The sequence below is a fragment of the Chelonia mydas genome, chromosome 2 (genome assembly GCF_015237465.2).
Source record: "Chelonia mydas isolate rCheMyd1 chromosome 2, rCheMyd1.pri.v2, whole genome shotgun sequence".
NCBI lineage: Eukaryota > Metazoa > Chordata > Testudines > Cheloniidae > Chelonia > Chelonia mydas.
Window position 1 is genome coordinate 107896796 of NC_057850.1, and position 21426 is coordinate 107918221.

General features: G+C 42.8%; 1 long non-coding RNA gene across 1 annotated transcript in view; it reads right to left on the minus strand.

The window, feature by feature from the left end:
* Nucleotides 1-256: 256 nt before the first annotated feature.
* Nucleotides 257-21426, minus strand: part of LOC119565621 — a 113168-nt gene continuing 91998 nt past the window's right edge. The window contains exons 7-11 of the long non-coding RNA XR_006288123.1: nucleotides 11754-11920; nucleotides 9252-9448; nucleotides 5766-6055; nucleotides 4103-4196; nucleotides 257-463 (exon numbers count right to left, since the gene is read on the minus strand). This is a non-coding gene — a long non-coding RNA (uncharacterized LOC119565621). The remainder of the gene's footprint in view (nucleotides 464-4102; nucleotides 4197-5765; nucleotides 6056-9251; nucleotides 9449-11753; nucleotides 11921-21426) is intronic.

Sequence of the window (21426 nt, forward strand, 5' to 3'; positions counted from 1 at the left end):
TTCTGGGACTGCATGGTCACCTGTGCTGATGAGCTCGCCTGGCCAAACAGGAAATGAGATTCAAAAGTTCCCAGGGCTTTTCCTGTACACCTGGCCAGTGATCCGAGTTCAGAGTGCTGTCCAGAGCAGTCACAATGGTGCACGGTGCGATAGCTTCCGGAGGCCAATACCTTCAAATTGCATCCACACTAACCCTAATTCGAAATGGCGATGTCGATTTCAGCGCTAATCCCCTCGTTGGGGAGGAGTACAGAAATCGGTTTTAAGAGCGCTTTATGTCAAAAAAAATGGCTTCGTTGTGTGGACAGGTGCAGGGTTAATTCGATTTAACGCTGCTAAATCCGACAAACTCGTAGTGTAGACCAGGCCTTAGAGCTGGGGATTGAGTCCTATTTGGGTTGTCATTGGTCTTCTGTGAGACTTTGGCCAGTTACTCAACCTTTCCATGCCTTGGTTTATTCATCTATAAAACAGATATTTATAAATAGGGAAGAGATTAAGCTTCATTGTTCGTATCTAGGATTTCAAACATACCAAAGTGTTAGCAAGCTGGATCTGGGCATTTGATTCAGCTCATTATAGAACTAGGGTACTTTTATGAAAGTCTGAACCTGATCTGTGTTCACATTTCAAACACCCACCAATTTTCGTAGATATTCAAATTCGGTATTTTCATTGTAGCCTGTCTCTATTTATAAGTAAATAATATATAAATACCTTACAAGGGCAAGCTGATGATTTTAATGAATTGTTTGTAATATGCTTAGAGATCCTTAGATGAAAGAAGTGAAAAGTGTTGTTTGAATATATTCTCTTATAATTCAGTGCAACTCACATCAGACCAGGGAGGTAAGGACTGGAAGCTGGCTATTTAAAATGATTGATTTCACTGTACAAACATCAATACAGCAAGTGGACAGGGAGCATGGGCATTCACAGTTGTAACTAAGTTCAGCTAGTGCAAAATAAAAAGCATGAGTTCCTGTGCATTAAGAAAAGCCATATATTTGTTATACAGATCAACATAATGCACCCAAAAAAGCCAACACGGAGGGGAAAAAAACCACTGGGTCCTGTTTCTCTTCTGCCTTGCCCTACATTTAGTCATTTACCCATGTCTGAAATGGCCACAGAACGCTGCCATTCTGATCTGGTGGCATTTTACGTTCACTTGGCAAAAGTACAGGTGACTAGAGATGATGTGAGGTTGTGGAGAACCCAGCTTTAGATAAATATAAGCCTGTGCAATCAAAAAATGCACTCATACTTGCCTGCCAGTCATCAGCACTTAGCAAGGACTCCAAGATTCATATGTGCTGCCCAATTTCCATGCAGACTCTCTAGCATACCTTTAATGTCAGTACTGCTTTAAATACCATACACCAACTAGATACGTGACTCTCGGCAGCTCTATAAGCTAATAGATCATAAAAGCACAATATGGCTTTTAGCATGTGCATCAGGAAGGCTTTCACAACAGCACACTTACAGCTACTAGCTATTCTCCCTGTTATCATTCTCTCTCTTTTTTTAAGACCCTACACACTGTTGTTGCCTTATGGTGATTATTTTTGCTGCCAGAAGAGCCCTTTGCATATTAGCAGCCATTAATCCCATTGCATCAGCTGGTTTAATTGGGCTAGGCTGCTCTGATTCCAAACCTCTGTTTCTTTTTCCCTAGCCCCCACCCCCCGTGATGTTTAAGGGATGTACCAAATCTATAGTGTTTCTACATTTGAATGGAGCACATAAAAGCTACTTGATCAGGTTTGATTAATTGGGGACACTTATGATTTAGAGGTAAGGAAAAGGCCTAATCAGGGATATAGAAGGGAGCAGGGGGAAGAGGGCCCTTTTTTTATGAAAATGTGGACCTCCCCACAGTAATTCCCCTTCAGCTGTTGCCTCACAGATGGACCTTTTAATTGAATTTTCTTACAGGCCTGAGGGAGGGAGTTCATTTCAGGTCAGGTGAGGCAAATGAAGTGAATCTAATGGCTGTCGTTTCTTTTCACTGGAAGCACAGAGAAGTGTGGTTTTGTTTTTTTCTCTTTCAGCTTTGCTAAAAAGTTTCAATTAAAAACTGAAACACACAGGGCAGTTTCCAAGAGTTTGTTGTCTTCATTTCACCACAAGTGGCAGTGAGGTCAGCAGAGGGAGAGATTTAAATCAGTTTGTATCCTGTTTTGTTGTTGCTCCCGTAGTAGGAAGAGTGCAGCGTGTGTATGTTCACAAACACCATGTGCAATTATACTGCTACTTTATGTAAGTGGTTGTAGGTGGAGCAGGGTTCTAGGAAACTTTTTCTTATAAGTCTACAAACCTGTGCATCTTGGATTACTGAGTTATGCATCCCCGTAGTAATCTAGTTGTTATTTTTACAGCCTGATAGGTATGCATGGCATTTTACAGGCACAGAGACAAGTCCTTGTCCTAAGAAGCATACAAGCTAAGGTCTACATCTAAACTAGGAAAACAGAAAGGGACCTAGGGTGGCCCAACACCATATACCAGGGTTTTAAATATGATTTGCCCTGTCTAGACTAGAAACAAAGTCAGATTTAAAATGTGTCTGTTAGGCCCAGGTCTACACTATGAACAGTTTGCTGGTATAGTTATGCCAGTATAGCTAGACCGACAAACGGTCTGAATATAGACACAGCTCACAGTGCTACAGTAATAAATGCTATTGGCAAAGAAGTGCTTTTGCCAGCATAACTTCTATACTGGTTCCCTGAGCTGAACTAGCAACATCACTTCTATGCATCTACGCTATGGCTTTTGCTGGCATAAAAATGTCAAAAATGCCACACCAACCACAGTTATTCTATGCCAGCAAAAGATTCTAGTGTATACCTGGCCTTAAAAACATGTTAGTTAACCTATTTTATGACACAGTCTATTTTTTCAGTCTAAACATGGCCTCAGTTAGATGTAACACAACATGGAGGAACAAACGAGAGAGAGATAAGGGCAACAACAGTAAGAGATTGTGAATTAATCTTTAAAGGCTTGATCCTGTTGCCACTGAAGTCAACAAGAGCTTTGTCGTTCACTTCAATGGAAGCAGGATGGTGTCATGACCTGTGGGTTTTGAACCCAGATTCTTAGGGGTCATCATATTCCAACAATACACCCAATGGCTTAGTGTAGACTCCTTGAAGCTCAGCTCAGATAGGAGGTTCCAGGCATGGGCCCCACTTGGTGGAACACCAGGGCTACTGATCAGCTACCTCCCCCTGCTTAAGCCAGAAGGAGGAACATGAAGTTGTTTGTACAACTGGACTCTACCCTGGTTTGAGCTATTCACGCAGCGCTACCTGCCTTTGTTTCCTGATCCCAAAATTTCAGGTTTCCTGACTCAACCAGTTTCCTGGTATCTGGCTCTTAGCTCCTGAGCTTCTGGTTCTGAATCCCAGCTGGAATGGGGACCCAACCCTCGCCATGCTAAGCACCAGGCCCAGTTCCCTGCATCCCAGCCCTGACAGATAAAGCCCCAGATGCATTTGGTTTTGTGTACATGGTTTATAGATCTTGTTATTTTTCACACTTTGCCATTGATAATGGCAATTTGAGGTGGTAACTGCCATTAACTTGCAGGACTGGAGATCAGTAATGATAACCTAGTGAAAAGAAATGAATTTGGAGGAGGTATTTGAAGGAGAGTGAGGTTGCATGATACACAGCAGCAGAGAAGATGTTATGGGCAGAGTGTGAGAAAAGGAGCCCATGGTGCATGCAGCTGTGTTGCTGTATGACTGTTGCTCTGTACTGTGCCTCTCCTCTAAATTTTAGGTCTTGCAGAGACTAGCCACCATTTTTTTCAGATGAAGAGGAGACAGACACTGCGCTGTCATGGAGATTTTGCTGGCTTTTATCCTGTTTCGTGTCTCTCAATGTAAAACAAGCCAGTCAGACTGAAAGTACCCATTTGCTCTTGTGTATGAAAAAACAGAGACCAGGTGAGTATCAAGACAAACTGGGTCAGCAGATTACAAGGTGTGTATGTGGGAACAGTTGTCTTGTGTACATTCTGGTGCTGGTGCCTCACACAATATCTGAAAAGCGAATTGTTTAAAACTTTATAAAAACCACAGCTTACACTGTGAGGGAGAGAGGAGAGGGAAGAGACGCAGGAGTTTACTCCTGAACGTTGTTGCAAATTTGATTGGTGTGGTTGTTCACAGCAGTAGATTCTGGAATGAAGCAGAACAGGTGAGGGAGATCCAACATGGGTTTGAAAGGACAGATAGCGAACATCCATATCCTGTGAGCATTTGGGCTGATATAACCACACATTAAAGCTACATTGCTCAAGGTAGATACACCACCTTCCATCCTTCTCCTCATACATTTATTAAGGACCATTTCAAGTTTTCTAGCTTCTTTTAGGGACATGAACTTGGTATTTTGCAGTTTCACTGGTCCATCCAGCACCACTCCCTTCAAGTGCTGGGTTATTTTTAAGCCCTGTTCATACATCAAACCCAGCACCAAAACACTTTTCTCAAAATGCTTCTATGATAGAGTTTGGGGACAGCACCTGACAGAATCATACAAGCCTTATTACTATTAACTTTAAACATCCCTATTTCAGGGCCCCAAATGGAAACAAGCAAAGATAGCAAAGCCACTGGCATCCTGCTGTGAGCTGAGAGAAGAGGGCCATGGAGGGCGGGTGTCATGTCACACCAGAGTGTGAGGGGGGAGGGGAGCACAGATTTAGGGTCAGATGCTGTCTTTGGGAAGAAGGGAGATAAAAGTGCACAAGCTGAGAATTTCAGTTGAATTCTGTGCTATAAGCACAGCAGAGTTTAGGCCAGATCCTAGCCTTTCAACAGTACAGAGTGGGGTGTGTGGATCTGGCTCTGGGAGTAGATTTGTAGAACCACACTTTAGAAACAGGTCTGAACTCCAAAGAATAACAATTGAATCAACTGGTTGCATGCAATGTTATTGTGTATTAATATGTCAAGTAAGGTCTCTTATGAAAGCTTGTAAAGTTCTGAACTTGATGGTCACTAGGAGATACACATACAGGTGATGGTTATGCACGTACACATGTGTAGAAAATTGTAATTGTACCTGCGGTGCAACTACAGCATCAAACTCACAAGTGTGGTAAAGCAATCAGGCAGGCAGGGGGGACATCCCAAGCTAGTTGTTTACAGAAAATCAATTTCAAGTGCTCATCCATGGTCCAGCCATGAGACAACGATAGACCATTAAAGTTAATGGGAAAACACTGAAAACTTGAAACTGAAAAGAAAAGCTTAGCCTTAGAAAACTAGGAAAGGAGGGAATTCTCCCTACCCTGATTAACTGAGGCCATGTCTACACTAGTGAGCTTACAGCAGCACAGCTGTACCAGTGCAGCTGAACCACTGTAAGATCGCTCGTGTAGCTGCTTTATGCGGAAGAGAGAGAGTTCTCCCATTGACATAATTAAACCACCCCCAACACACGGTGGTCGCTATGTCAGTGGGAGAGTGTCAGGGAAGGGCTGTTGGTGTCACCCTGCAAGGAGCAGGAGGCTGGTTGTAGCCAGGATGAGACATTTAGACTGGCTACTGGTGTCAGAGCTGTGACATAGCATTAAGGTACCCAAGGATGCTGGGGTGGTGGTAACAGAACTCCTTACTGGTCGGAGTGATCTCAAAACATCATATTAATATTCACAAAATCACCTAAAATAAGATTCAAAATGTATTAATAAAGTAAAAAAACAGGAATCTACAAGACAAATTTCAAAAGAAAAGAATCACCTGATGCAAAAGATTCAGAGTTCTGGGTAGAGAAAAATGGGTACCAGTTTCTCTTTACATAAAAAGAATAATAATAGAGCTGGATTCTAGGCCATCCATGAAAATACTGTATTTATATCTCATTGTAATCCATTCACTGGTTTATGGATCTGAAGTCTCCCAGGGAGCATCACAAAGCCACATAATGTCGCTGAATGCTGGATTTTGCATTAGGATACTTGATGAAGCTGACAGATGTATAAAATCACATGCAGCCAGATGACTCCCGAGAGACTATACATCTGTGGATGCTAAAGAGAGAAAGTTATTCCACAGCTCAGGTAAGAAAAGTTCAGTTATTAGTTTACATTCAAAGTTTGTCTTCCATAATCTCTACCTATTTCTGGTGGTATAAACACTACTTAATAGTGTTCTGCTGACTACACATGCTTTTGGGCAAACACATCCCCTTTTGGAACCATTTCTAGTGCAAAAGTGATGATACATAGATCCGAAAGACCACCCTGTTTGACAGATAGGAGCCAATGCTTATTTGGGAAGTCCTGCAAAACTCAGTCATGTCTCTCCACTACTTACAGGTAATGAAATCACCTAAAATTAAGTAATATTTTTAAATGGCATAGCATGTTTAATTACACCCTGATATTCACACCAGTATCTCCATGCATCTATGTACTTTTGGGGGTTTCCTTGAAAACTCTTTATAGTTAATACTTGGTTAGCTGATCATCTATCTTGGGTATTTATATGGCCCCATTACTGTAGTATCTGAGCACCTTGCAACCTTTAGTGTACCTCAACAACGCTGTGAGATAGAGAAGTGCCATTATCCCCATTTTCAGGTGGGAAACTGAGATATGGAGAGACAAAGTGACTTGCCCAGGGTCATATAGCAAGTCTGGTAGAGCAAGGAATTGAACTTGTCTTTTAAAAGTCCCAAGCTAGCACTCTAACCACTGGACCATCCTTCTTCTCTGTCTTCAAAACATAGATGTGCATCATTGCCTGCATGCAATGGTCAATTGTATGTTGCATCATGTTCTGTACATCATTAGTGACATCCTACATAGTTGGGGGGAGCTGGCAGTTCAATAGCACTAAGTGCCAGTATTACATGTTAAATTACACAGGACGCTATTGAGCACGACAAAATAGAAAGACAGACACTAACCGTGTCGTGAAGATCTTACAGTCTAAACAGGCAGACAGTACAAATTAGACACGAAGTGCATTGCAAGAGATGGACAGAAGAGTGCACTGCTGGGGGGAACAGAATAGCACTTTTCTTCCACTGACACTGCTCCTCGTAAAGGCCCTGCACCCTGGCCTGCCCTTCTAAAGGCAGTTCCTGCTAGGGTTAAGATGGAGGAAGTCCCCTCTAGAGCCCAAGTCAACTTTGTCTAAAGACCACTTTTGGCTAGAAGCATTCAGCTTAAGTGGGGAATTAAGGGAGGAAAGAACTAAGTGTGTGGGGGGGAGGAAATGTCCTCAAAGTCTAATAGAAGAATATCAAGATCACAAGGGGGCATTGCCAAGATGATAATAGCAATCACATTCAGTAACTAGCCTCGTAGACTAGTACTTTCTGAGATTGTGGTGTAGAATCAGAAGTTTTTGAGTAATATAGCTCAGGAACTATTTATCCAAAGACAATACTTGACTGCTACTACCCTAGGACATAGTCAAGATTGCACCCAAGTTCTGTAAAACCCAAAGAGACGTCTACATGGCATCTTAATCACAACCCATGCTCCACTTTAATTTGGAGTTATCTGCACCAGAAAAATGCTTGGTTGCTTCTGATTCCGTGTGTGCAGTTTGGTGCTGGAAATCATACCAGGAGAGCGTTCGGTTGCCCTGACTAATGGGGTTGAATTTGGAGATATAATATTCTCTTAAGCAGTGCTTGCTACTTATAGTCTGAGGAACAGTACATTAAAGAGAGAAGGAAGCAGCATAGCATGACTGATAGGGAGATAACCCTCAGCCCTGATCACTGCATGTAAGAATAAGGTTATTTGGTGTCAGTGTAGCTTATTACATTTTCCCCTCATAGTGAAACCACATACTCCCCAGTAACAGTCAAACATAGGGAGTGCAAAAGCCAGCAATAACACTGTATAATCACTTAGTGAGGTGTCTCTTACAACCTAAAGAAAGCAGAAGCCGAAGCACAAATTTATCTGTGACTTAAACCCACCGTCACGTTTGCCTTCACCAATGAAGAAATAATCTACAAGTGGCATAGCCATGTGTAAATTAGTCATCTTCTTCCCTGTGCGGTAGTCACATCAGACCTAGGCCATCAAATTCTGTGTAAAATGAAGGGTGGCATGGGGGTAAGGCACCAGACTATGAGTTCAAAGAGTTCAACTCCTGACCCTGCCACAGACTTCCTCTGTGGCCTTGAACAAGTCATATAATCATGCTATGGCTGGGTCCCCCCATCTGCAAAATGGGGAGAGCACTTCATTCCTCTTCCACTGCTTTTCCTATTTAGTCTATTAGTTTTGTAGGCAATCTGGGGCAGGGGCTTCCTTTTTCTTTGTGCCTAGCGCAATGGGGACCCCCAGTGCTACCACAACAACTAATCCCATTTTTTCCACCTGTAAAATGGGAATAATCATGCTGAGTCCTTTGTAGACGCTTTAGGTTCTACTCAGGGAAAGGAGCGGTTATTAATAAATAATCATGTGCAAGAGTTCATCATTGTGTACAGAACACACACGTCTGAAAGCCATTGCAGAAGCACAGCATTTTGTGATGAACACATTACAGTAGGACTTTGTAAAAAGGTTGCCCCAGTAAATGATTGACTAGAGTAGTAAAGAGATCAAGGAAATTGTTCAGGTTGCATCACAGAACCTCGAATCTCTGATGATCATGGGAGTCTAAACACCCACAGGTTCCTATACTTTCAAAATGATTTGTCATATGTTATCTAAAAGATGCAATTAGAGCAAAGTTGTTGGGTACTGATCTCCTATGGGCAAATAATTCATTACTTTCTCACTCCTCCTCTTGTGGGAAAGTAATGAAATACTCCATTCACTCTGTGTGTATTGATACTTGATTGGTCAATATAAGCACAGTACTGTGCCGTAACAAACACTACTGGCTGTAATTTATTATACTGCCAGCAGCCTGAGCCTATCATGGTAAAAATTGCATTGCCTTTATTGTGCTACAACTGAATGGACTCAAATGAAAAATAAGACAAAACCAAATACAATCTGTCATGCTGAAGAGATCATGCCCGCAGCATGTTTTTGCATCAAAAGTAAAACACCCTGTCTACTATGATAAGGTAAAGCACCCGATACAATTATTGGTATTTCTACCACCTATTTGTGTTCGGAACAGAAACAGCAAGCCTCTGTCTATAACTGGCTGTGCAGTCAAACTAGGAATAACTAGCTGGGTGGCTTAGTAGATAAAGCATTTAACTTTTCCCCTTGGGATTAAGATTTAAATCTGCTATCTTACCCCAAAGGTCCAAAGTGCAATGTGCTTCCAGTTCAGCGTCCAGTGATTTACATCACAAAACCAGCACAGTCCCACTCCCAGAACTGAACTGATGTACTGTGCAGGATCAACTACCTGCCAGAGACAGAGAGGGCGTTACCTCCAGCTGACTTGATAAATCCTTTGGTGGGTGGTTACGCAGCAGCTGCACCCGACACCTGTGGATTGAAGATAAAAGGTTTTCGCTTCCATAATTGCCAGGCGATTCTTAATGAGATGTTACTCCACAGCATGTTAATAAGATAAGTGTCTTTTCAGAGTAGAACCACATTGTAAAATTGACTCTCTCTATTCTTAACTCATGACTTGTGGGAAGAAAAGGAGGGGCAACAACAAGAGTTTGTTTGAATTTCCCAGCTTCTTTGTTTTACTTGTCCTCAAGCCTAACTATGTTAAAGTGAATTTAGTGCTCGTAAGGGTGGAGGACTGGCAACCCTGGTCAGTCTGAAGTCATCTCGCCACATTACACTTATGTATGTCTACTACATATGGTCCTGAATCTACCATTTCATATAGGCCACCAAATAGCCCTCAGATGATAAATTCCAGTTATTACTTACAGACTGGTAGCTGAATGATGGAACTTGGGGATGGGTGAGGGGTTTAAATGAGTTTGCTCAAATAGGTAGTAACTGGAAGTTTCAGAGTGGTAGCCATGTTAGTCTGTATCAGCAAAAAGAACAAGGAGTACTTGTGGCACCTTAGAGACTAACATGCCACAAGTACTCCTTGTTCTTTTAACTGGAAGTTGTTACTATCGGATGCCCGTTCAGTGACTTTTGTGAAGTGAGTGCAGTGATCTCATTACGTTTCCTGCTGGGGTCCACATCACAAAGCAGGCTACCACAGTTGGTACTCTGTGTTTGCTGAGAGTCTTCCCAGAGGGGCAGCCAGGCAGAGGACTGAGTGGGCATAAAAAATGAACTATCTACTCATGCATGGAGATGGTGCTTCCATGAAAAGATTGAGGCACTGTCGTGGCACACTGTAGGGTACTTTTGTTCTGAGACTACCGATGCTGCAGCCACCACACAGAGCAATAGAGGACTTCAGTCACCAAGGTGTCAGCCCAGAACCCTTCACAGTAACTAAACTCACTAACTAAACAATGGGACAAATCCTGCCATCCTCACTGGGGCAAAATTCACACTGAGAAGAACTGCCTGTCCTGGGCTGGATTTAAACTGGCATCTTAGAGAAAGGCTTCACTTCCTGTTACTGACGCCCTGGGTCATGCAGTCTCCTCTGTTAAAACCTCGGTGCCAGTTTAAAAAGTTTTTAAACATTTAGCTATGGAAAAAAGTGAGAGCACAGCTATAAAACACAAGAAACCAAACTGGCCCCTTTTCAAATCCTTCCAGGATCTTGGGCAGGGATTTAGACTCAAGTACAATAAATGCTTAGTTATGCCTTAATTGAACCCTACAGAACCATCCCCAGCTATCCTATTAACCTCTCCTTTTGGAACAGAGATATAAAGTGCTCTGAGCACCTGAAGAGAAGAACCATACACTCATCTATACTTTAGCCCCTTCACAACAGCCTGATCTGAACCCAACCGTCTTGCCACCCTTTGACAACTACCTGACCTTTCCTGATCTCCTTTTATCCCTGCTAATGAATCCACAAACTCCTTCCCCTTAACATCCTCTGACTCCTCCCTGATTCCAACCCCTCAAACCTCTCCCACCTCACTGCCAAATCTTCTGTCCCGATCATAACAAGTGCCAAGTCCTGAACCTTCTTGCTGCTGAAAATGCCACATCAAGCACCTTATGATCCAGTTTCTCTCCTGTTATTCTCCTGTTGACGCCCACTCACACACCCAAACTGCAATACAGCCTTCCTCCCAAACACCGCCGACCCCTCTTGATTGGTACCCCTCCCCACACAGCACACTGTGGTATGCTGACTGCTCCCAACCCCAGTGACGAACATCTGGTGTCCCTCTCTCCCCCGGCACTCCCAGTGTCTACATGTGAGATCCACCTGGAAATTAGATGGCATTTTAAGGGATAAAAAGTGGTTATTTCCACCCAGAAGGCTGTACTGGCTCCTTTGAAGCCATTAGTCTATTATATAAATCCTTCCCCTAGTTCACAGACCAAATACATTGTAATGACTCTGTAGGAACCTGTCCCATGGGGTCACCTTGACTGCTCAACCTTGTGCAACATGTCCCAAGTGACAAAAATCCAAGCACATTAAATGCTTCTTGAAAATATGCTGTGTGCAGGTGAAATATCCAGATTTTCAATCTCAGGATCTTTAGTGTTTGATGGTTTATTTCCAGAACACTCAAAAGCACTAAATTCACATAATGGGTTAAAAATTGAGCTGAGCTGAAGATCAGTTCACAAATTTGGAGCAAAAAATGTTGGCAGTTTCTGATTTGGATAAGTATTCAGTTTAATCTGTGGGGCAAAACCTCACCTAGCTGTATCAATTCCAATAAAGACGTACCTTCTGGTTAATTTCTGTAGATGAAACTCAGTTCAGAGAAAAGCACGTACTATCTTCTTTGAATATAACAGCAAGCATAGTAGTGATGTTGGCAGGGAATATATTGCTGGACTATGAGTTGGCACGATTCTTGTCATCATCTTGTCAGGGTTGTCGAAGGAAAAACACTTGAAACATTTAAAATGTAAAGTATAAAGTAAGGCTTTAATTTTAACAACATTTCTTGTTCCCTTTCCCTGTAGCTGGAGAGAGTTTTAGAAGGAAAAATCCCTTTGTTTGACAATCTCTAAGACAGTATTAAAGATGGTAATAACAATCCTTTCGGAGAAAAGAAAGGAAGTTAGTTCAGCTGGCTCCACTACTCCACTGATGATGAAGATCCGGGGGTCCCAAGGCATGGTGGGGGTCATAGGGCCAACTCCATGGTTCTCCAGGGCTGGAAAACCCACAGGGGAAAAAATGGTGGGTGCTGAGCACCCACCAGCAGCTCCCTCCCTGCCCTGCAGCGTTTGCCACTCACAGGCAGGCCGCACTGATCGGCGCCCCCGGCCCTGCACCTCCCACCTGCCGTAATTAGCTCTTTCACAGCGTGCAGGAGGCTTTGGGAGGGAGGGGAGGAGCGAGAGGGCGGCGCACTGTGGGGAAGGGGCGAAATGGGGCAGGAAGAGGTGGGGCAGGGTGGAGCAGGGGTGGGAAGAGGCAGAGTCGGGAGGGGCTTTGGAGGAAGGGGTGGAGTTGGGGCAGGGCCTGGGGCAGAGCCAGGGGTCGAGCACCCCCCGGCACACTGGAAAGTCAGTGCCCATGGTGGGGGGTAGCAGCCATGATAGTGAATCTTGCTCCAATAGCCTCCATCTGTTCTTTTCTCCCCCAAAACTGGAGTGATGAGTGGAATAGCCCATCTCCTCATTATTTTGTCCGCCAATTAGGCCTAGTTTCCAACAAACCAATTTTGGTTAATTAATTCCTAGTTCCAAGTCTTGTTTTCACCGAGCATGATTTCCACATAGTCCTTGAATCATATTAATGTGGCCTTCTTTTGTTTGGACTAATTTAGTCTCTCTGGTTTTCTTGCATCTGTTCATAACATTAATTATTGAAAGCAACTTGACCCACTTTCCATCAACCTTTGTTATTATGGGTTATTGTTACATCTTATGAACTTTCAAATTTTTTTTTTAAACAATTGAGCTTAAAATTAGGGTAAATTTGTAGGTCCAATTATCACAACATGCACTCCTAGATATCTTGGTGAAGATTTTTAAAACAACAGGTTTCTCTACCCTTTGTAGCCTTGAGTGAAAAAGGGAGAGAAAGACCAAAATAGAATTTAGATGCTACAGTTTTATTTTAAATCAAAAAGTTACATACGTGGATGTTAACTAGCGATAGCTGAAATTATTTCTCACATAAAAAAAAACAAAAAACCTGCCAAATTTTGTAATTGGAAATTCTTGCAAAAACTTGGATTTTTCCCAAGATTTTCCATTTTTCAAGAATTTGCTATGGAAGTTTTATTGGGCTTTTTTTCTGTAATGATGATCACTTTTCACAGGGTTTCATTATCAACTATGATTGCTTATCTTAGTCACATGTTGGGATTTTCAAAATTTAGAACTTGTTTACAAACATTTTCAATTTCATAATTGAAAAAGTTCATTTTGAAAAATTTGGATTTTCAAGGGAAAGTCTATTTTAAAAGATTCTGCAGATAATTTGGAAAAATGAAAAGTTGGTCCATTTCAAAAACCAACAGAAAGAAACCATATTCAAAATTTCTAAAAAACTCTTATTGATATTTAGACCACGTTTAGTGGTCACCCAAACAGCGGAAGATAGTTATGTAGTCAAAATACGAAGGTTTATCTGAAATAGCATACTGCCACCCCTCAAGCACCTCTAAATTAAAACCTGGACAATTTCAGCAGAAAGCAATTTTTAAGCTAAATGTGAAAAAAGTATTTTAAACCATTAAATTTCACTTTCCTCTGTATTCTGTGGTTCTTCTCTCTCTTCCATCTTACACACTTGTAAAATTAACACTGATGCTGTGTCATTTTAAAAGAATCCAATGGATTTTTTTTCCCGATTCTCTGAAAAAAATTATTACTTCCCAAGCTGAGACTTTGCCAAATTCAGCTTCAAGGGACTGTTTACTGCCAAGTGAATGTCTTGCTACAATAACACCATAACATAACTTTATTCCTGCAGGGAAAAGTAATTCACTGAGCCCTTTTCGAAACCACAAAACTTCCCTTCTTCCCTCCCACATTAGACGTTTTACTTCAGGCACTCTCTCTCTCTTGCTCTCTCTAAGACGTTGTACAGCAGGAAGCCTGACCATCAAAGGAGTGAATGTTGTCTAGAGTCTGAAACACAGGACCGAGAGCTAGGACTTCTGGGTCTGTTTAAAGATCTGCTTTACCTTGGGCAACTCATGTACCCTATCTGTGAAACTGAGATAACAAGATTGCTGACCTTATATGGGTGTCACAAGTGTTTAATAATGTCTGTGAAGTACTTTGAGATCCTTGGAATGAAAGTCTCAATGAAAATACAAAGTAGCGTACAAGGCTGCTCCTTGCATAAAAGTGGGACAAGATGATACTCTCAACTACACTGAACTCAGCCCTTCCTGCCTCGGGACTATGGAATCAAGCAAAAAACAAGAATTCAGTCCTCCCACATAGCAATAATAGCAGCTACTTTCTTTTCAGTCTGGCAAAAGATGTGGCCATTTTTCTCTCCTATAGGCAATTCCATTTTTTTAAGGGGCGCTCCATTAATCTTTTACCCCATCATCTTGTTGTACAATGGTCTTCCCTATAATGTGATAGCAGCTGCTGGCATGCTATTTCCTTCTGAGGTATAGTCAAATGCTGGCCTTTTGGAAGGGGACCCATTTTGTCCCCTTTTGCCATATGTTCCTTTGCATTGAGGAGTTTAATACATCCATTTTCACAGTAATAGTTCATGTGTTTTTTCCCCTCTTCTGTGTCTTTTACAGGAACAAATGAATGAATGTCTGAGGAAACAGGAGATGGAAGTAGGGATGATACACCACAGCCTTCTCCAGGCAGGGTTTTGTTTTTTCTTTTGTACCTTTCTCAAAAGGTTTGTGCCTTTGGCTCGCTTTGTGGCCAAGATCAGGAAGCCACGTCTGCACTAGATGAGGAAGCAGTCATCACAGTTCATGGCAACTGCACCTGTATTCCCCCTCAATGGTCCAGCAAGGGCGCCCATTCTTAGGCTTCTGGCTTCCCCAGCTGTCACTTCTCTGGGGTGGAGATGTGCATTTCACTCCCTCTTGATCGATATTTCCAGGCTGTACAGTTCTCTGCCTGCACTGTGAATTCCCCAGCAAGTCTGACTGCCTAAGCAGGCCTTGTTTTCTCCTCAGAGGCTACGGACAGCGTAATTGTTCACTGTTATAAGGTACCACGCAGCTTTCCTAAGCTATCATATTTATGCTTACGGTGAAAGCATGACAGAGAAAACAAATTAAAACAACAGAGGAACCTACACACATGCGAATAAGGTTATCCCAACTCCAACAATTCCTCTGGTAGGAGTCAGTCCTTCAAACCCTAGCAAGGGTGTTTTTGTTTTTCTTTCCTTTTTTTTTATGGTTACAAATTCATAACTGTCTTGGCCCTGAACAAGCACCCACCATGAATCGGAGTCATTTGTTTATACAGTTTGGGCCTCTGATCTTAATCTCGTGTATCAGATGATCATCAGAGAATGGTCATCTCTCCCAGGGCAAAGTTTCCAAAGGCTGAGATCATGCACAAGCGGAGGGGGTATATTTGCATACACCTCCCCCTAAGGATTTCCTGGGAACCCCACTTAACTTTAATAGCTCATTCTTGTCTGGCACATTGTTTCAGATACTCCTTTGAAGCTCACAACATTTCCCAGGCTTTAAATTAGTCATGTCTCCTTCCTAGAGATATCACATACAATCCCATAAGAATACATAAATATTTGCACAAATATTTTTAAAACAATGAACTACTAAGATACTTAAACTTAATTCAGTAAGGTTTGTCCAGGATATTGCAGGAAATTGCCATATCTGTCGCAAAAGTCTCCTGGAATGACCTGTTGTTGTTATTCAGGTCTGGTAGTTCCTACAACATGTAAGGCACTTTCCAAACACAAAAGAATGTAGCTCCCTGGTCCAAAGATCTGAGACCTGCTCTACACATGGCTTTTATGTTGCAATAACCATTTCATTTAGGTGTGAATTGGTACCAATAGCTACATCAGTAGTGTGGCCATAATTAAACCAATATAAAGCAATTTCCTATCAGTATAGATTATTCCCCTTCCGTAGCTATACCGGTATAAGGCACCTTTATACTGATCTAATTGTGTCCACACTAGAGGGGATGTGATGCTTTATAACTTTACTGGTCTATTAAAATGGTTCAATTTATGGTTAGGTGACAATAGTCCACACCAATATAACAACTAAATTTTTTTTTTTTTTTTTTTGGTGCAGGATGGGATAGTTATATAGAATAGCTTCAAGTTCCACAATCTAGCTATAATCAGCCAGTTTCCTATAAGAATTCCAGCTGAAGTGAGCCTTTAGGAAGAATTTGAATGTGGAAGGGAGTAGCACGTTCGCAGGTCACTTCAGGAAGGATGTTCTGCACGTAGGGGATGTAATGGAAGAAGGTGTGACATTTTGGGGATCACCCAGACAGGTCATTGCCTGCCTTGTAAAACTTTGGCATGCCATACAGCTGTGGTCCAGACTCCCGACACCAGTAGCCAGCCCACAAGGATAAGGTCTCAACATGGCTCTCACCAACCTAGTTACTCCTTGCAGGGTGACACCAACAGCCCTTCCAGTCCTGGGTCTCCCCAAATCCTTCCTCCCCAAGTTCTTAATTGCCAGATATTTGGACTGTTCCCACTCTTGTTTGTCACCCCCGGAAGTGGGAAACCAGTCCCCAAGTTATCAGTTCACTTTAGCACACACACTCCACACAGTTTGCTTCCCCTTATGGTTTCATTTTTGAATCTGTGTTTTTTCTATTAAATAAACCTTTTGTTGATTTTTACCCCAAACATCTCTCTGTTGTGCAAACACGTACAAGTTAGAGAGTCAATAAATAAATAGAACCTTGGGCTGTACGTGTCTGTATTAGATAAAAATCCCTTCCTAATACAAGTTACCTCTTGCCTTTGCACAGTTTCCCAGCATGCTCCCTAGCTATAGGAGGGGCCCAGCATTTCACAGACAGCTTCCCACTTAGAGGCTTTTCCTCAGTTTCTTCACTTCAAACCTCTTCCATTTTCAGAGGGAAAAGTTTTGTTATAGTTTTGTTTTTCCTTCAGTCACTGTAGATATTCCAAGTGGTGAAATCCCCAGTTTTCTCAATGTCTTTCCACTAACTCTAATGGCCTATCCAGAGCCATCCCTTAGGTATGGTGAATCGGGGCGACCTTCCCCCAGCCCTGAGCTTTGGGGGGCCCTGCGGACAAGGAGGTGAGGCAGGTGGGTGAGTAGGGTGAGCAGGCAAACGGGGAGGCAAGCATAGGCGGGTGGGGGGAGGGGCAAGGAGGACCCCCCTTACCAGATACTCCCCACTACCAGCATCTCCTGCCTGCTGGCGGACCCTGCCAATCAGCGCCTCCTCCTCCCTCTCAGCGCCTACCATGGATCAGATGTTTCACGGAGGAGAGGGGAGGGGAGAGGAGAGGAGTGAGGGCATAGCGCACTTGGGGGAGGGAGCAGAACAGGGCAGGGGCAGGAAGAGGTAAAGGTATTGTAAAAATTCATTTAAAGGCTGGCCAGAAATGCTGAAGCTGGCTATGTAGGGTCCTGCAGCAGTACAAATAATTATCAATAGTAATACGGTGGGAGTTGCAGGTGCTCAGCGTCAGGCTCCAAGTGCCTCTCTCTTGAGAACTATTATTTCTTTATATCATGGAAGCACCAGAGCCCCTGCTTGGAGTCAGGAGTTCTGTTGTACAAACAGAGGTAGACCCAGTTCCTGTCCTGAAGAGCTTTCGGTCTAAGAACGACATGCATGAAAATTTACAAATATCTGAGGCAGTCTGGGATGTACTTCTTGTGTAACTCAAAACTGACTACACCGCTCAACTTACTCTCTACCTAGCCTGTCTTGTGTAGAGTAAACAAAAGCCCTATCAGACCACACAAGGAAACAATGTGGTTCTCAGTAAAACATTGATTAGCTTGAGGGGGTGGGGGAGGCGTGAAATAATTAAGAGACTTCTTTTCAAGATTTCCCCTTCTCCCACACGCCCTTTTTATTGACTGTGCTATTATTGTATAGCAAACAGCCTTCATAGGAAAATCCCGCTTCCACCTGCTCCCATCCCACTCCAGCGAAAGTAAGGCAGGAAATGAAAGTTCACAATAGGTCATAACAATACCCAGGATGCTGAATTTACCTTCACTGGTTGGGGTTGCCTCACCACTCTTAACTGCCAGATCCAAGGGAAGACAAGAGCATAGGGAATATGGCCACCCACACCTAATGTGCAAATAAATTCCATTTCCTCTGCATTGTTATTGCATATTTGCCTCATATGGCTCTTACTTCTTATTCACATGGTCCTGGCTCCCACCAGCTGCCCTTCTTAGGTTCTCACTCTCAAGGCTCTCCAGCCACATCTTTCTTTGCCTCCTCCAGCCCACTGCTGCCTCTTCTGGACCTGGTTCTCTCTGCACCCTGTGCGTGCCTCTGTCTCTGCTTCTTCTGGCCCTAATTCTCTCCCCCGGTCCCCAGTCTCTCTCCCCCCTCGCCCCAGCAGTGGCTCTTTCTACACAGTGCCATGGAGCAAGTTTGTTTAAAAGCTGAATAATGACATATGTGCATTGAGAACAGGTTGCCATTCACTCGGTGTGTCTATCGGCTGCCTGCCTATCTCCAGAGACCCTGTGTGGCCAAAGGAGTTTTATACCGTATGTATTTCCTTTTGCCCCAGTGCATTCACAGCAAGTGGCGCCTCAAACTCTAACACGGCTGCCACCGCCAATGCATCAGTTCCATGATTTTCACATTTTTTGACTTGTGCACGGTTTTTCAAATCCAAGCAAAATCCCTTATCTTCTCAGCTCCCTGCCCAAGGCCACTAGGCTGGAACAAAGTAGCCCCCAAAATGTCAAACATGATGAAACCAGTGGTGGGGGAGGGAAGGTGGGAGGAATTGCCATAGAGACGACTGACCACATTCACTGCTCTGGGTTCCATGGCAGGTTTCCTGGCTTAACATCAAACTTGATAAACCCTGTGCGGCTCTTAATATTCCACACACCCCCACACACACCCCATCACCACCTTTTGAAAGATTTTACCAGTCAGAGACCTTCCCAAACCTCCAAACAGGAGATGGCAGTAGAACCATCCCTCTCTTTCTAAGTGGTACCGTAGGCGTGTTTAAGTGCTCCACTGTAAAAGGGCCTGCTTCTGTCACTGTTTGTGGGAGGTTCCCCCATGGCTCTGCCCAGGGCTTTTGCTCCTTTCATTTTACACTCTGTTTCTGGGCAATCTCACCTGCTCACACAGATTCAGGTAGCATGTGTATGCTATTGACTTACATATCCAGCTCTTCACCACTGACCTGTCTCCTTTCACCCAGCCCCTCATTCTCAGCCCAGCCCCTCATTCTGATGTCCCCTCTTGGATGTCTTGTCTCCAGCTTAAACTGAAGGCCAAAAGGAAAGACCTGATCTTTCCTTCCTCATTTTCTTCACTTCCTCCGTTCTGTATCACTGTCCCCACCACTGCCGTCATCTTCAAAGCTCATTATAACTCTGCCCCTCCTACTTATCCTCCCTTGTCAAGTGTCATGTTCTCCTATCCTCACCACCCCACCAGCGTTGCTGTCCTTGACACCCATTTGACAGCTTCTTGCAAATGCGCTTCCATGCCTCCTCCTGCAGGGCCCAGAACGTATGGTACAACCTCCCTGAGCTCCTCCAGAGGTCCCCTACCCTGTCCACATTTAAGTCTCTCTTAATGGCCCACTTCTGTCCTGCTGCCTACAGTCAATCTAGTTGATTTGTGTAATATATATCTGTCATTCCTCTTCCCTTAACTTCTATTTGTGGGACTGCCCATAGATAGCTCCTCGAGGCAAGGACTGTCCTTTCTTTAATGTCAAGAAAGTATCAGCACATAATGGTTGCTACTACAAATAAATTAGTACACCCCTATTGGCACACATTAGCTGGCAGATTGCCCATCAAAGGAAAACTAATAGAAAGCAAGTGCCAGTTTTTCAAATTACTGTATGTGTATGCTCAGATTAACCTGACTATTTAAGTGAATCCCCGGAGCAGTGAATATTTTCGGGGTCCAGGACATAGCTGATGGAGTTCACATATATGCTTGAAGAACACCATGGCTCAGTGTTAGCTGTCAACCTGAGAAAAACAATCATACTACTGAATATTGTCCATAGTGTCAGTGGCAAGCCTCATTCTTTCTCCTCCACAGAGCAAACTGATACAAGGTATAGAGGAGCTGTTGTGGTGATAACAAGAGTAAAAGTATTTGCGGTATGTGCTACACTTAATGGTGGCAACAGTTCCTGGAGACATTTTGGGGGCAGGCTGAGAATCCACAGAATCAAGCCACAAATTGCTCAATTTCTGTATGTTCAATTATTTCTCTACGTTTTCAAAGAAAAAGGAAAAAGCAAAAGGATCCCACGTCCTCCTACTCATCTGAGTAGTCATTAGAACTAGTTATGTAAGTACAAGTTTACAGGATCAGGCTACAAGGTTGCTAAAATAAACACCCTCTACAGAAATATGGTGGAGAAGAATAAGAGAATTAAGAGAAATTGAATGACTCATTGCCTTTAACAAATTAACTGAAGTATTTGGAGAAAAATGGGTGGAACTAATTAAGAGTTAAACATTGATATAACTTTTAGAGCAGTAAGTACACTTACTGCAAACCATGCATACTGCATCCTTTCTGTGGTCTTCCCTTATCATTTGTATTTGACACCCTCACATCTACTGCTTACCTGAGACACTAACTTGCAGTGTCAACAATTCTGTTGATCTTTAATAAAACCAGGAACTAAAATGCCTCATGAAATTGTCAATGAAAACACAAACACTATAACTTAGTCATTGACATTCTTTTTTGCAAAACAGCAAACGTCCACGTTGTTGGACTAATCACTTCCAAAGTATGGCTTTAAAAACTAAAGTATTTCTTATTTAGTGGAAGGCAAAATAAATCATCTTGAATTGCTCATTTCTGATGTCTTTATGTGTGTTTTACTCAAAAATCAGGGGACTTCAAATTTTATTTAAGAAAATATCTTGCTTTAAGGGGAGGTAGGTTTTTTGTTTGTCAGCTTGTTTTATTTTTTATGGCTAAGTTTCAACCTACCACAAATTTTTATAGCCAATTTCAAAGCCTTTGAAAACAAGGTTTTATTAAAGGAAGTGGTGACAGATGTCTTATTATTGATAGTGTTCACACCACTTTCTAGGGGTGGCATTGCACCACCATGGGAGGCAGACACAGTTCACTAAGAAGGATGTTTTCGTACATGAATAGCTGCTGACTACATTCTCCTTGTCCTCTAACTTCCTCCCCAACAACTCCGTTAAGAAATATGTTTTTCTTCTCATGTCTCTCCTATTTTAATCTCCTCTCCTCTTCTT